The sequence below is a fragment of the Haliotis asinina genome, chromosome 16, assembly GCF_037392515.1.
Source record: "Haliotis asinina isolate JCU_RB_2024 chromosome 16, JCU_Hal_asi_v2, whole genome shotgun sequence".
Classification (NCBI taxonomy): domain Eukaryota; kingdom Metazoa; phylum Mollusca; class Gastropoda; order Lepetellida; family Haliotidae; genus Haliotis; species Haliotis asinina.
This window is the reverse complement of record NC_090295.1, coordinates 24,086,038-24,099,508: the sequence shown is the minus strand read 5'-3', so window position 1 is coordinate 24,099,508 and position 13,471 is coordinate 24,086,038. Positions and strand designations below refer to the sequence as shown.

The window sequence follows — 13,471 nt, the reverse complement described above, 5'->3', positions numbered from 1 at the left end:
GTAACATCAACAGGATCTGCTAAACTATCGAAGAATTCTGCTGTATTGTTTTTAAAGTACATAGCAACCCAGTGGCGACCACTGTTCTGACTGGACTCAGTATTCACAATACATCCTACACCTTGTCTTTGCATGAAAGGTGCGATTATAGGAAGCGTATCTCTGGCATACACCCCCAAGACGTGAGTCTGTAAGGTTGAATCACACTGAAGGGCGCACATCAACTGTGAAGCTTTCATCTCTGTATTTACTTGATGAAGACGTTTCGCGCTTGATCGATTTCGATGATGGAGTTTCTTTCACTGAGAATGATGCAGCTCAGCGTTTTGGTTAGTGCAGCTTTGAACTCGATTTCCAACCGCACATTTCCAGTCTTCACCAGATTGAGGTACTCGGATTCTCCACACAACTCTTCCAGTTCAAAGACAAACAGTGCATTTCCTAACAAAAATTCTCCCCTGGATATGAAATTTCCTCGATTTTCTCTCCAAAACCCCATGCCATCAAACATGTTTACGTAGCTGTTCACATCATCAGCTCGAGTTGGACGTCCAGGTACACTGACACCATTCACATAGAGACTGACAGTTTTGAGCATGCTGGATTGAAAGTTGAAAGGATTCTTGTCATATGACCCATTCAAACTCTTGCTTTCCACAAAGGCGATGATGTAACGATTAGCAATGGGGTTGGACACATTATCAATGGTATGCGTCAGTTGAGAAACAGGGATGCTGTTGACCTTGACCTCAGACTTGGTGAAAGGGTAGAGTGCATTGGAGTTATTTTCGAACAGGGTGTTGTGAGCTAGAATCAGCGCCGGGTTGACTTTGAGTTTGCATACTTGAAGATAAGCATCGAGTAGCTCAATGGTATACTCTTGGTTGGCTTTACCGCTCATCAAACAGAAAGTAGGTGATGATCTGTACAATTTCAAAGTCAAATCTACTCCATTGATTAAATGTCTTTTCATGCTAAACACATCTTCATACAAAGGTCCAGACATGGTCAGTTCATTGCTCTTCTTGATGTAGGTACCACGTGCAATCAAACCGTAATTGGTTCCAGTGACACAATCAGTTGTTTCAATGGCATCATTATCTTCACCCTCATCTTTGTAAAACAGCTGCGATGTCATTTGAGAGCTTTTCGCATCAGCTCCATAGTTTAGCAAGGTCTTCATCATGCTCTTGTAAGCATAATGATTGTTGGTCGAAGACACCAACTGGTTCTGCATATACACTGAAATTTGAGAAAACAGTGCCTGCAAAAGCAAATTGACAGGTGCCACGTGTTCGTCTGCATCCAATACCGATCCATCCGCATGGGTGACTTTGAGTTTTACATGCAGTTTTGTTCGCTTCAAATCAATGTAATCACTACCCGAATTGGATATGTGAAATTCCAGTGGAGAAGAGTCATTAATTTGACTGAGTGGGCGTACATCTACAAAATAGTGTTGCTGGATACTGGTCTGATATGGAGGTAAGGTAAATAGGTTGAGCGAATCCGGTACCAACTCTTCAAACGTTTTGCTATTCAATAAAGACATGATGCTCAACTGAAGATGTCGTTTTCTTTCACAGGAGTACACTTGAGCACTTTAGCTGTCTTGGAGGCGATGTTACTTGTCTGACGTATCTTCTTGGTTGTGGCAATCTGTTCACCTGCAGCTCTTTTTAAAGACCTATGACGCTTTTCTTAAGCATCCGCTCTCTCCACAACACTCTGTTGTTCTGAAGTCATCTGCAGTTCGATTTTAGGTTCTTCCGGTTGAGAAACAGATCGGTGAGATGGAATAACTTTAGGGGGAGCTTTTCCATTCACAACACGAGAAGTACTTGTCATTTGTTTCTTGAAGTATTTCTGCCATTTGCTATAATCTGGGATATACAGAGGGAGGGAATCCATGTTCAGTCAGCAAAGGGATAACGTCTCAAGTGAAGTGTTGCATAAGTCTGCTCTTTCAAGAATGACAGTGGTGTTCCACTGCTCGCTTTTATACAGATTTCAATGTCAGGTGACTCTTTGACCATCACATGGATATTGTATTCATTAGCAAAGGAAAAGTTGGGTCCATTCCTCAGATCAATGCGTCTTAACAGTGGTAACTGGGTATTACCCACCAGTGAACTATCGCACAGGTTACACAGTATATCTACATAAGGATCGTTCACATGAGTGAGGTCTATCTTTCCAAAGTTTAACTCGGATAAAGACACGACCCAAAATCCATCAAACAGCAGTCTTTGATTGAGCTTAATGCGAAAATGATAAGGGCTGTTATCCTTGAAATAAGAATTTTTTGTGTCAGAACTCTTGAGAAACACATATTTCTCCGTCATAGGTTTTTCAGTTGACTTTCTTCCACATGTGAATCAAAAGAACTAGGCCAACCTAACCAACGAACCAAAACATACGTTTTTCCTCTCATGCGTTTCTTCTTTAAGATCTTTTCCACTTGCCACTCAATATCGTCTCCTTTGTTAACCTTTTGCAGTTCGGCAGTGTAAAAACTCCCTTTAATAAGTTCACCATGAAAATCTTTAATTCTGTACAGAGGTATGTCTTGTTTCTTGAAACGTTCTGTTACTTTGAAAAGTTCTTCCGTCCACTTCAGATCAAGTTCTTTGCTGAACGGTTTCCTCAGGTATGGGATGCGAACAAGATCACCAACTTTATATCTGTATTTCTTTATCACTTGACCTTTTTTTTCCTTTGACTTCAACAAGGGTTTGACATACAAGTGTTGCCAAACTTTCAATTCATTGCTTTTATTGACTTGAGCAGGTGATAGAAGGGGTAAAGACGAATGTGGGGTGTTATTGTAGTTGTACACCAAATCAGGTAGAACACTGAGATAATGTTTGGTGTTCTTACGTGTCATGTAACGTGTGATCAACGACTTCAGTGTTCTGTTGAAGCGTTCCACATAATTACTTTTAATGTTTTCGTTGCGTGCAATAGTAATGGTAATATTTTGTTTTTCCAAAAAAGATTTGAACACTCCCTTAAACTCACTACCACCATCTACGCGTACTTTTCTTGGTTTTCTTTCTTGAAGTATTTTTTTAAAGGCTTTCAACACGGACTCTGGCCTTTTATTTTCCAAAGGAAGGACAAAAGTAAACCTACTCAGTATGTCAATCACGACAAGCAAATACCGGATACCCTCATTTTCTTTGCTGTAGCGTGAAAGATCAGCAAGGTCCACATCCCACATTTCGTCCATGGAATTCACTCTGACTTTCATCCTTTTAAATCTATGCTTGACTGGTTTGTGTAAACTGTAAGGATCTTGGTTGTTGACAAACCATTTCACCTTCCTGAGCTTAACATCAGGTTGAGGTGTTGTCTTCAATACCCGTCGGAGTTTGGACGGACCATAGTAGGCTCCTGGATTGTGAGGGTCATAATAATACTTTTCTAATGCTTTTTCGTGCCTCTCTAACAATACCCTGTTCATCTTTTGTGAACTCACACACGTACTGAATGAAACCAGTTGTAACAGGCAATATATAACATGAAGGTACGAATAGGAAGGAACATATGCTTTAATTAATAGAATTCATTCATGTATACATTCACAATTATTGAAAGCGATTTTCTAACAACAGCATCTTAACCACACGTTGCTTCAGATCATGAAGCCACTCTGATGTTTTAAAATGAGTGTCCCGAAAGTCTTTGCAGCGGTATGAAACTATGTTCACGTAATTCAGAGATGTGTCATCACTAAATACTTCCAACCATTTATCAATCACGTGTTCATCATTTATTTCACTCATGGCCGTCATGAAAAGACCATCAACGTGATCCTGTTCTAGCATGTGCTTACACGTGTGCACCAGTTCTCCCTCAGGTTCAAACATACATCCAAAACACAAATCACAGGATAACCGTCTAAGAATCTTAGCCAGTTCCAAAGTGTAACACAAAGTGAGAAGATTTTCCGCATGCTTTATGTGATTTCCACTATCAACTTCGTCGACACACAAGAACAGTTTTCTTGTCTTCTTGATGATGATTCTTTTCGTTGACCTAGAATCATCTTGAAACTTTCTCTTAGCATCCTTGACACATTCACTGCGATCTTGAAACCATTCGTTAGATTGCATGACAACTGTTTCGTGCAAGGTGTGTGATGATTGTAGAACTTGCTTCCAGGAATAGAAAGCTGCTTTACCATTCAGCTGACTGTAAACAAGAATTTAACACTTTTCACTCTCAACAACTTTGTCCATAAGCTCTTGTCTGACCTCCATCAAAGCTTTCCCCAACCAGTTTTGTCCCTTCCAGTTAGATGGATTTAATAGCTTGGGACCGTGAAGAGAGAGTCCAACACCCCACCGTCTATCATATGGACTGGCTTCAGCTAATATTTTTGTGGAGGTGTTCATTAATGCATGTCGAAGAGTGGAAGACTGAGTAAACTTAGCCAGGGTAACTTTCTTCACAACATGGTAACTCACAACATCCCATTTGTGTTGAATAAAGTTTTTCACACATCTTCTTAATCTCTTCTGCATAACAGCAGAAGAGGCTCTTAAAATGTGTTCAGCTGTAACCACATCGCCAAACGTCATTGCCTTCATGTACATATAATACTGCTCAGCACAGTTGAAGATTTTACCATCAACTTCAATCCTAACAGGATAGTGCTGGCTAAATGGGGAAGATTTTGTATAAAAGAATACGAACCGATCTGTAACTCTTGTTCCCATGATGTCTGTTCAGCAAAGACACACCTTGTCTGTTGCTTGTACTCAGTTGGAATAACATTGCTGTAAGCAGTGATGGATGCGAGCATGCGCACATCTATTGGTGAATTCAAACTACTGTATGTCATTGGACAACACACAATAATCACCATCGCTCATTGGTAGATTTATAGACGTAGTGGAACGTGTGTTTTTTAAAAAAAGAATGTGAAAGGGATGACTAATCATGACATGGCACTATTCAAAGGTTTAAGTTTCATCATCCAGTCATGCTACCCCTGGTTTGTTGATTCTATATATAGAGTACACCGTGCACTGGGTATCAACCGGTCATGCCACCCTGTCGTGACTGTTCTGTATAAACAACTTATTTGAATAGACAGCATTCCAATCGTTTTGTAACAAATAACCATCAACTATAGCGTGAAACATCCATTGATAATTTCTCCTTAAACATCATTAACTTCTTTTCATCATGGTGATATTATGTATCACTAGGCTTAATGAAATTGATATGATTAGATAATGACTGTCACGTGTAGCTATTTTTGGGATGAAATGTGGGCCAAATGAGGGATGAGGGATGAGGGATAAATGAGGGATGGGGGATTTACGGTCACTGGTTTCATTGTCTTTGCTAATTGGAGCACGAAATGAGGGATGAGGGATGAGGGATGTGGGTCATGGGCTATTGTTTTAGCTAATTACCGCATTGTTTTAGCATTGTTTTGACATAGTTTCTATTGTCTGTGCTGTAGAATGAAATTTATATCTACTAAGATAAATCAGTACCAATAGACACTAGATCAATACGGGATACTATTCTAAACAGATTTGGGAATTTACTTTTGAACTTTTGCTATGTTTTTAACTTGTTTTTAGTTAATGGGCCTGTGAAAAGTGATGAACGAATAAGTATCAATGTTCTTCATTTCTTGGCAGTCCAGCTTTGCCCCAACACTGGCATTTGACCTAAAGATAGACACACACAATGGTGAAAATGTGGTGCAGTTCTGGTGACCGAATGGGATGTGATTTTTCACAATCAGGGATAATTTAGCGACCAATTGTCGTTCATTTTAGTATCTCGTGTGAACTGACAACAGTCAGAGCATCATGGAATGGTTCACGTGAATCACTATCCTCACCAGCTTTTCAATAATGCAGCGTCCGTCCTTAAATATTGACAGACCTCATGCAGATGGACATTCAATCGGGTGTAGTCAACTGAATTGTTTCAATAGACAGGACTAAAGCGTGTTTTTAATTAAGGGCATCTCCTGCTTTTCCAGATCTATATATTTATTTTCCAAAATACAAATGCTAATATTACTAAAATGTTTGGGGTTTTTTTTAAATGCGTTTCCCACTTTGTAAGAACCACATTGGCTCTGTATAACCTTAGCCACATTCCAGAAGTTTGTCTCATGCTCCATACGCAATAATCAAAAATGAAGACAGTCTGGAATCGGGCTAGTTCTGAATCTTCGGGCTCACTGGGAGTTGTTCAGTATAAACATAGTTACCTACGTCTATCAAAGTTTCCTATTTCGAATGACCTCTGCTTCGTTTTGAGGATTAAAAGCTTCAAGTAATCACTCCAATTTCTGAAACATGAACTACTCATTCTTTTACTGAGCAACAGATTACAATGACAGGGCGTTAAAATGATTTGACATCACAAATGACAGGGCGTTAAAATGATTTTAAATCACAAAACTAAATCTATCTAAGCCATTTGAGAGGCTGTCAGGATAACAATCATTTTAAAAGACCACTTTCGTCAAGATCGATTGTCTGCTTGTAATAGACCTTCGATGACTTCATTTAGTTGTCACTTTTTACAATACCTCAATCACAACGGTCGAGAAGACCAATCAGTGAGAAGAGTGTGTTAAGTTAGGCTACTATCCTGATATAGCAAAGGCCGTTTTAAATGTTAAAACGTGGCATACATTCGAGAGCTTAACACTATTTACAACTCTTGTTGAAATTTATGTTTGGCTTACATTTATTCTCAAACCAGTAAAAGAGCATGATCGTCACATATTTGAAGAGGCTTTGCAGTGCCATACAAGACAAGGGACTGTCAGCTGCAAAGTGGGAAACTAGATATTCTGTATTTCCAACTGTTATGCCCATTACCCCTAAATTGTTTCAAATCATTGCAGGTAAACATTCACTGCACTGGAGATAGATATACTAAGTCAGAACCAAATGTATTCTCTAATACTGATGAATTTACATGGCAAAAATGTCTTGATCCTCTTTCTTACATATTCCCAAAAAGTGAACCGACTTCAATGAATTTCCCATATGCGGAATCTATGGCTTTTTTCGAAATCGAAGAGTAGTAACAGTCCAAGTATGTCCATAGGTTTTATGTAATCCATTATGTAGTATGTCTTGTGTATTAAGAAGATAAACATCATGTGCTGGCCCATTTCCGGGTGTTATTGAGTATTTGAAGCACGGCAATACATTTAGAACCGCCGGCGTCGTATACTCAATAACACCCGAAAATTGGCCAATACATGATGTGTATCGACATTCTAAACACAAAAGTAAACCATAGGGTTTTAGTGTCTGCACTCGTTTACATCGAGTACAAGTACCGCAGTGAAGTGTCATCAGCTGGCCGTTTCAGCTGGGTCCCATGGAAGCATCTGGAGGTCCTCCCGTGAAGTCATTCTAACTTTACATCACACTATGATTTGGATGGCATCACCATCGTGGTGACACAACAAAACAATTGTTTACGATGTTTCTATGTGTCAATACGCAGCGAATAGTCTTGCTGTTTACGGGAATCGAATTCCATTTGATTATGATTTTCAACCATTCAGATTACAGAACACAGTGACTTTAGGTTTACAATCTCCATTATATCTATTACCAAGGATCTTGTTTATCTTCGTTAATAATTGAAGTTAAAACTCTACTAATTGCTACTGTTGCCGTACCGATCTTGTACGACACATTTAGTAAGGATATTGGTCTCCAGTTTGTTTACCGTCCTGGTATCTGTAATTCAGTTCTCACTGTTCCTTATTGTTCAAAGCATTTCATTCAGTGAAGATTCTCTTTGTTTGGTATATCGGAAAGAAATTAACTCTGTGATAAAAATAAACGTTTATTGTTTCAGTGATATTTATCAGCACTTCCCTTCCACAGGAAACTGTATTTGCTTTCAAGACGTGAAGAGCTTCTGTTTCGGCATTACTTGTGAACAAAGTGACGAAACCTCATGTTGAAATAAAATTGCATTCCCTGGTGTTTGATAGTAAACTTCCAGGACCCTACTGTCCATTTCTGACTTAAAGTGAATGTTTGTGATTTAGTGTTTTCAGTCAATGTGGACTGCCTCATGGATACCTACCACTGGGTGTGAAGATTAATATAGTTGAGAAAGACGAAACTTCTGAAAGAAACAGTCGATGGTCGATGCATATCAGCAGGTCATTTACGTAATTTGATCACCACAAATGGTAATATACTGATTAAATACGCCAATGATTACAATCAAGTGTTTACTATTAGACCATTGATCGTTTTCTATCGTCAAATGACATCATTAAGTATTTGTTTGTCACCATGGCCGTTGTACTTTATACACGATAGACATATATGTCATGAACCGACTTGGAGAATGTGTTACTACTCCCTTGTTCCTCTCCATTCTTCTCTGACTCACTGCTATCAGCCAGTTCCATAATTATCTTCACTTTTGACTGGCGAATACATCCTCCTTCTTCAGTATCACCACCTGAGTTTCCATAGGTACAGCATTCGTCTTTTTCTGGGTTTTCTCCCTGCACCCTATCACTGTCAGTCATTGCCAGTGTAACATCGTCGTTCAGAGGAAGACTTTCTTCAACCTCTACATTCATGCCCCCTCTTGTATATTTTCCATTGTGTCCTCTAATGCCTGTTTGTTCGTCTCTTCAAGACCGAAGCATGATAATTAATTCCGTAAGAGACATCAAGATTCCCATGCCATCGAAAGGTGGCATCAGATCGTTCTTGGAACCCTGGCAGAGGAACAAGAATTTGTTGAAGAGTTTGCAGACTTTATATTTCTTACGGCATTCTAATGATATAGAATGTAGTATATTAACATTTTGTAGTCATACTATTTTTAAATCAAGCTCTAATCTCTTCTTTTATTTTATCATCATCCACTCAAATTACAGCTCAGCTTAACAAAGAGGTATATAAAACATTGTAGTGGATAAAACGTTTCTTGCTTGTAGAGTGCTTATACATAAAGACTTATAGGTTTTACCAAAGAGAATATCATAAAGACTTATAGGTTTTACCAAAGAGAATATCTGAGCTGCTGCGATCCACCCAGATCTGTTTTGAGCAGCATATGCCAAGTTCCTGGAAAAGGAGAGGAAGTCGCTAATTATTCAAATGATTAACAACATGAAACTACTAGTCCTCCATTGCAAACAGTACAAAGGGTTTGTTCCTTATGTCATTGAAATGAATGTGATTCGGTATATTTCAACATCACTCATTTCTGCAACGGTTTGTAAACAGAAATGAGTGAATTGGCAGTTTTTGTGCCTAAGTTCGATTAAGACATGAATTTCTATCTATTATCGGTTTGTTATTAACAGCTAGTCACTTAAGCACTCAAGTCTACACTCAGTATGACTTTTCGAATCACCTGACCACGGTTGGGAACTGTTCACTAGTCAATGTCTCAATCAAAGTCCATGCACTGATGGTGGATAATTTGGTAGAGATTGCAAATCCATTTTCTAAGGGCACTTTGATGTTTGCAGGAGCTGTGAAAAGGTACGTACAATGCGTGTATTTTTAGAAGTGGTGAATGATATTATAGAGATGACGAAACAAATATTCTTCATGTCTGTTTGAAACACGTCCATTTATACTTTCGTGATCTAGTTTCACAGCAGATTTGCCAATTGTAACAAGCATAGTCGAGACAGACAAGCATACTCACCTAGCTTTGTTACTATGGCAACACCAAACCAGGAAACAGCTGAGAACAGGAGCAGTATGGCGCACGCCTAACATCGACCGAACCTGTGTGAACATAAGACCCGAATTTTAACAGTAAATATGTGCATGTGGGAAGGCACGAGGAATTTGTAATGAGAAAACCATTTTGACAGGCACAGCTATCCATAAAACGTGAATATCCATTTGTTATAAATATATATACACAAATTAACATAAATCATGAAGCCCAAAGTACAACGACTTCTCCATAAACACAAAAACTGTACAGAATAATACAAGAACGTAACATTGGAATAGGTATGGATTATCAGTAATTCTTGAACCTGTTAGGTATTGGTTGTAAAATGTTGCAAAATAGCATTTCGGGGGACCTTTGATATATCAGCATTAGTCGAGAGTAGCACCAGCAAACACACATACACAGTGCGTTCACTTGTATGCTGAATGACGATTAAAGTAGCCTAAGTCCTTGCACTGGGACCATGAAAAGTTCCACAATGGAAATCGGGACCTCTAGTACTCTCATGATCATCAGGTTGACATAGAAGTCGTCTGACAGATTCTTCACAACAAATGTTTTGTCATAGTACACAATTGATATAGATACCCTGAAACAAACTTCATGTGGAGCTGAAAGCAGATAAGTAGCTAGGTGATGATTATGGCAACACTGGTAGTAATTATTGCCAAAAGAGATGCTGAACTTTGTTAGTAGTAATGCTGCTGATGATAAAATGCAGCAGCTACTGCTGTTGCTGATGCTGATGTTGAGCTCGGAGATGGATCTTGCACTATGGTTCACGGTTTAAGTTCTTCTACAGCGCAGATATATGTTTGAGTAACTCAAAACGCGTAAAGTATTTACCAAATAAAGCATGTTATAAGAGTTCTTGACCTCAGTGTCCTGGGTCTAACCAGATCTATGTAGGAGTAGGATTTAGCTTTGTTCCTCTCCACCCTCTCCTCTTCAGCGATCAGTTCCAATATGGACATGTCTGGAACAGCCTTCTTGTTGAACTTGGCAATCCTGATGACGATGCGCCTCGTCTCCTCAAGATGTACCTTCACAGTGAGCCAGCGGAGCGATTCTGGCATCACATTAGCAGTAAATGGTAAACGTGATTTCCAATTGTTACACTATTTGGTATTTTGTTTATAATAAATACAAATGTCCACGTGACAAGGAGAATGGTACAGATGAAATAGTGTTAGGGTTTTTCATGCTTGGTGCACTAACTCGATCGAAGAAATTAGGTTTCTAAATCAGGAGTTGTTTTGCACTTTCAGTTAATATTTTCCACGGACATTTTAATGAAAGGTGTGTAAACATTCTTGGTATTTTGAAATATATTTGTGTACATAATTCACTTACAACTAAGTCAGCAGCAAAGGAATGTTGACTGCAACAATAGTTAGATACAGCTATTTCCAGTTCCGGATGGACCAACATAAAATGGCAAACAGCACCACTCCGAGGGGCCAGGATGGAATCGTAGTACACGCCCCTCGCCATTTCTTTCCCACATATTCCAGTCGGTACAAGAAGCTACAGGACATTGTCATTCCAACCGCCAGTCCAATGATCATTCGAATTACAGCAAACATGATCCATGTCAGAGAGAATGAAGATATCAGGTTGCTGATGGCGCTCAAGAGCAGTCCGCCATAGACAACATTCTTCCGGCCATAATATAACATATACTGAATCATAAAAAATGTTGCATGGGTTCTTACAGCACACACTTTAATTCACTTTAATTAACTATCAAAACTCAGAGTTGCGTTCAAACTTGACATGGTTAACACATTTTCGGCAATCACGTTTAGCGTTCACACAGACAAAATCATCAAAAATGGTATTAATGAGATACCCCAAAGTCAGTATTGTGAGAAGCCTCCATGGGCATTGATGAAAGTGAAAGCATCGTTTGTACATGGAATGAGTTAGTCAGTTGATGAAGGGGGTCTTGGGTCACACTCTGCAAAGTGCTTGGTAGATCATTCGGTCTTCTTGGAATCTCGTCCCTAAGGTGTTCTAATGGACTTGAATCCAGACTGAGTACAGACTGTTGCACGGATTTGTCTTGGGAAGCCCAGTGTTGCTCTGCCAGTGTGGGCACGAGAGTTGTCTTGATGAAAAATGTGATTTCGACAACGTCCAAAATGTGGTTCAACGTTTGGTCTTATGACTTGGGCAAAATAGTGCGCAACTCTCATGCCACTTCCTCATTCTGGACCAACATTCATTGTCGATGACACCAATTTCGATGCTGAGTTGTCCATTGCAGTCTGTCTGGATAGTGATGAGTGGTAAGGGAAAATCATAAGGTATGTGTCACATGCTGCGCACCTCTACAAAATCAATCGCTCGTCGCTTACATCACTGCTCTAGCTCACATGCCTTCACTCCAAACCTGTCACACTTCAGATATTACATAAATTATACTAATTGTGATCTTGACAATACTTCTCTCCGTTGATAACTGTGTAGGGAACAGTTGTAACACTCAAAATATGACATAAACTGTGCACATGCTGTCAAATGATGCTGCTTAAGATGTGATCAGACACCATTCTGAGACTACCTTTGTGGTTCTCACAATCCTCTGTGGTCTACAAGGTGTCATCAATGTGATTATCAACACTGAAACTATCTTTAGGACTTTCCTCAACAACCGGGTAAAACGGGTTGAGCATTCAGAATTTCTTGTATAACTGGTTTACTGTTATTAGCTTTAAGATAAGCATATCTCCTGTGCAACAAACCATGATCAATGAAGCAGCCTGACGTACCACAAATAGTGCATCTCACATTGTCCTGTTCTGCCAGTTTCCTCACTTCATTCAAACTCTCATCATGCATCTGCATTTCCACACACTAATGTTCTTCTCCAAGAAACACCTAATGACTACGTAGTTTTCATGGGAAGTTTACTTTCTTCTCTCACTCTTTTCTGACCTCTAGTTTCTTCTCCTAACACTGTTCCTATGGGCTCTAAGTCCAGGAGTATTACCCAAGATCAAATCACACAAAGTACTACTAGTCTGCAGACCAGCAACTTTAACAGTACCTCTGTAAAAGGGAGTGTCAGTGGAAATCAAGGCTGGAAATACTCGTGATGTGAGTAGTTTGATTTTGTTTGTTTATTGTTTAGTGCGTCTCCCAAAACTATTCCAGCTGTAACGCGGTAGTCTGTAAGTAATCGAGCCTGGACCAAGATTGTAATCAAGGTCTAGATTGTTTAAGCTCTCTTAAAGCTGAGATAGTCGTAATCTCTGGTTGTAGTTTCTTCCGTGTGTGACAAAACGAAATGTTGTCCGTTTTGGCGGAAATACGAAAGCTGAGAATATGGGCCTAAGAAAATGTGTGCATATTTTCATTGCTGAAATAATTTATCTCTGTGTTTGCGCACTGTTAAGGGGTAAAACTATTCATTACATTAATACTTGAGGTTTCATTTTAGTGTGTTATGGAGACATCTCAGTGATGTTAAGAAAATTGCTATAAGATTAGGTGTAGGGTAATGGTAGTTAAGCTGGTTAATTTAGTTCGTTGTATTTCTTTTTTTACAATCAATAGAAATTTTAGTGCGTTACATAAATAATTTAGGTTTCGTTTTAGTGTGCTAAGGATATATTTCAGTGAATGTATGAATATTATTTAATTTTAGTGTGTTAAGGGTACATTTCAGTAAGTCTATGAATATGAATTTTGTCTCTTAACACAGGAAACACTCGAACACGCCAAAATACCA

General features: G+C 39.1%; 1 pseudogene; it reads right to left on the bottom strand.

The window, feature by feature from the left end:
* Positions 1 to 247: 247 nt before the first annotated feature.
* LOC137267710 (uncharacterized) lies at positions 248 to 12,585 on the bottom strand (annotated as a pseudogene).
* Positions 12,586 to 13,471: the final 886 nt, after the last annotated feature.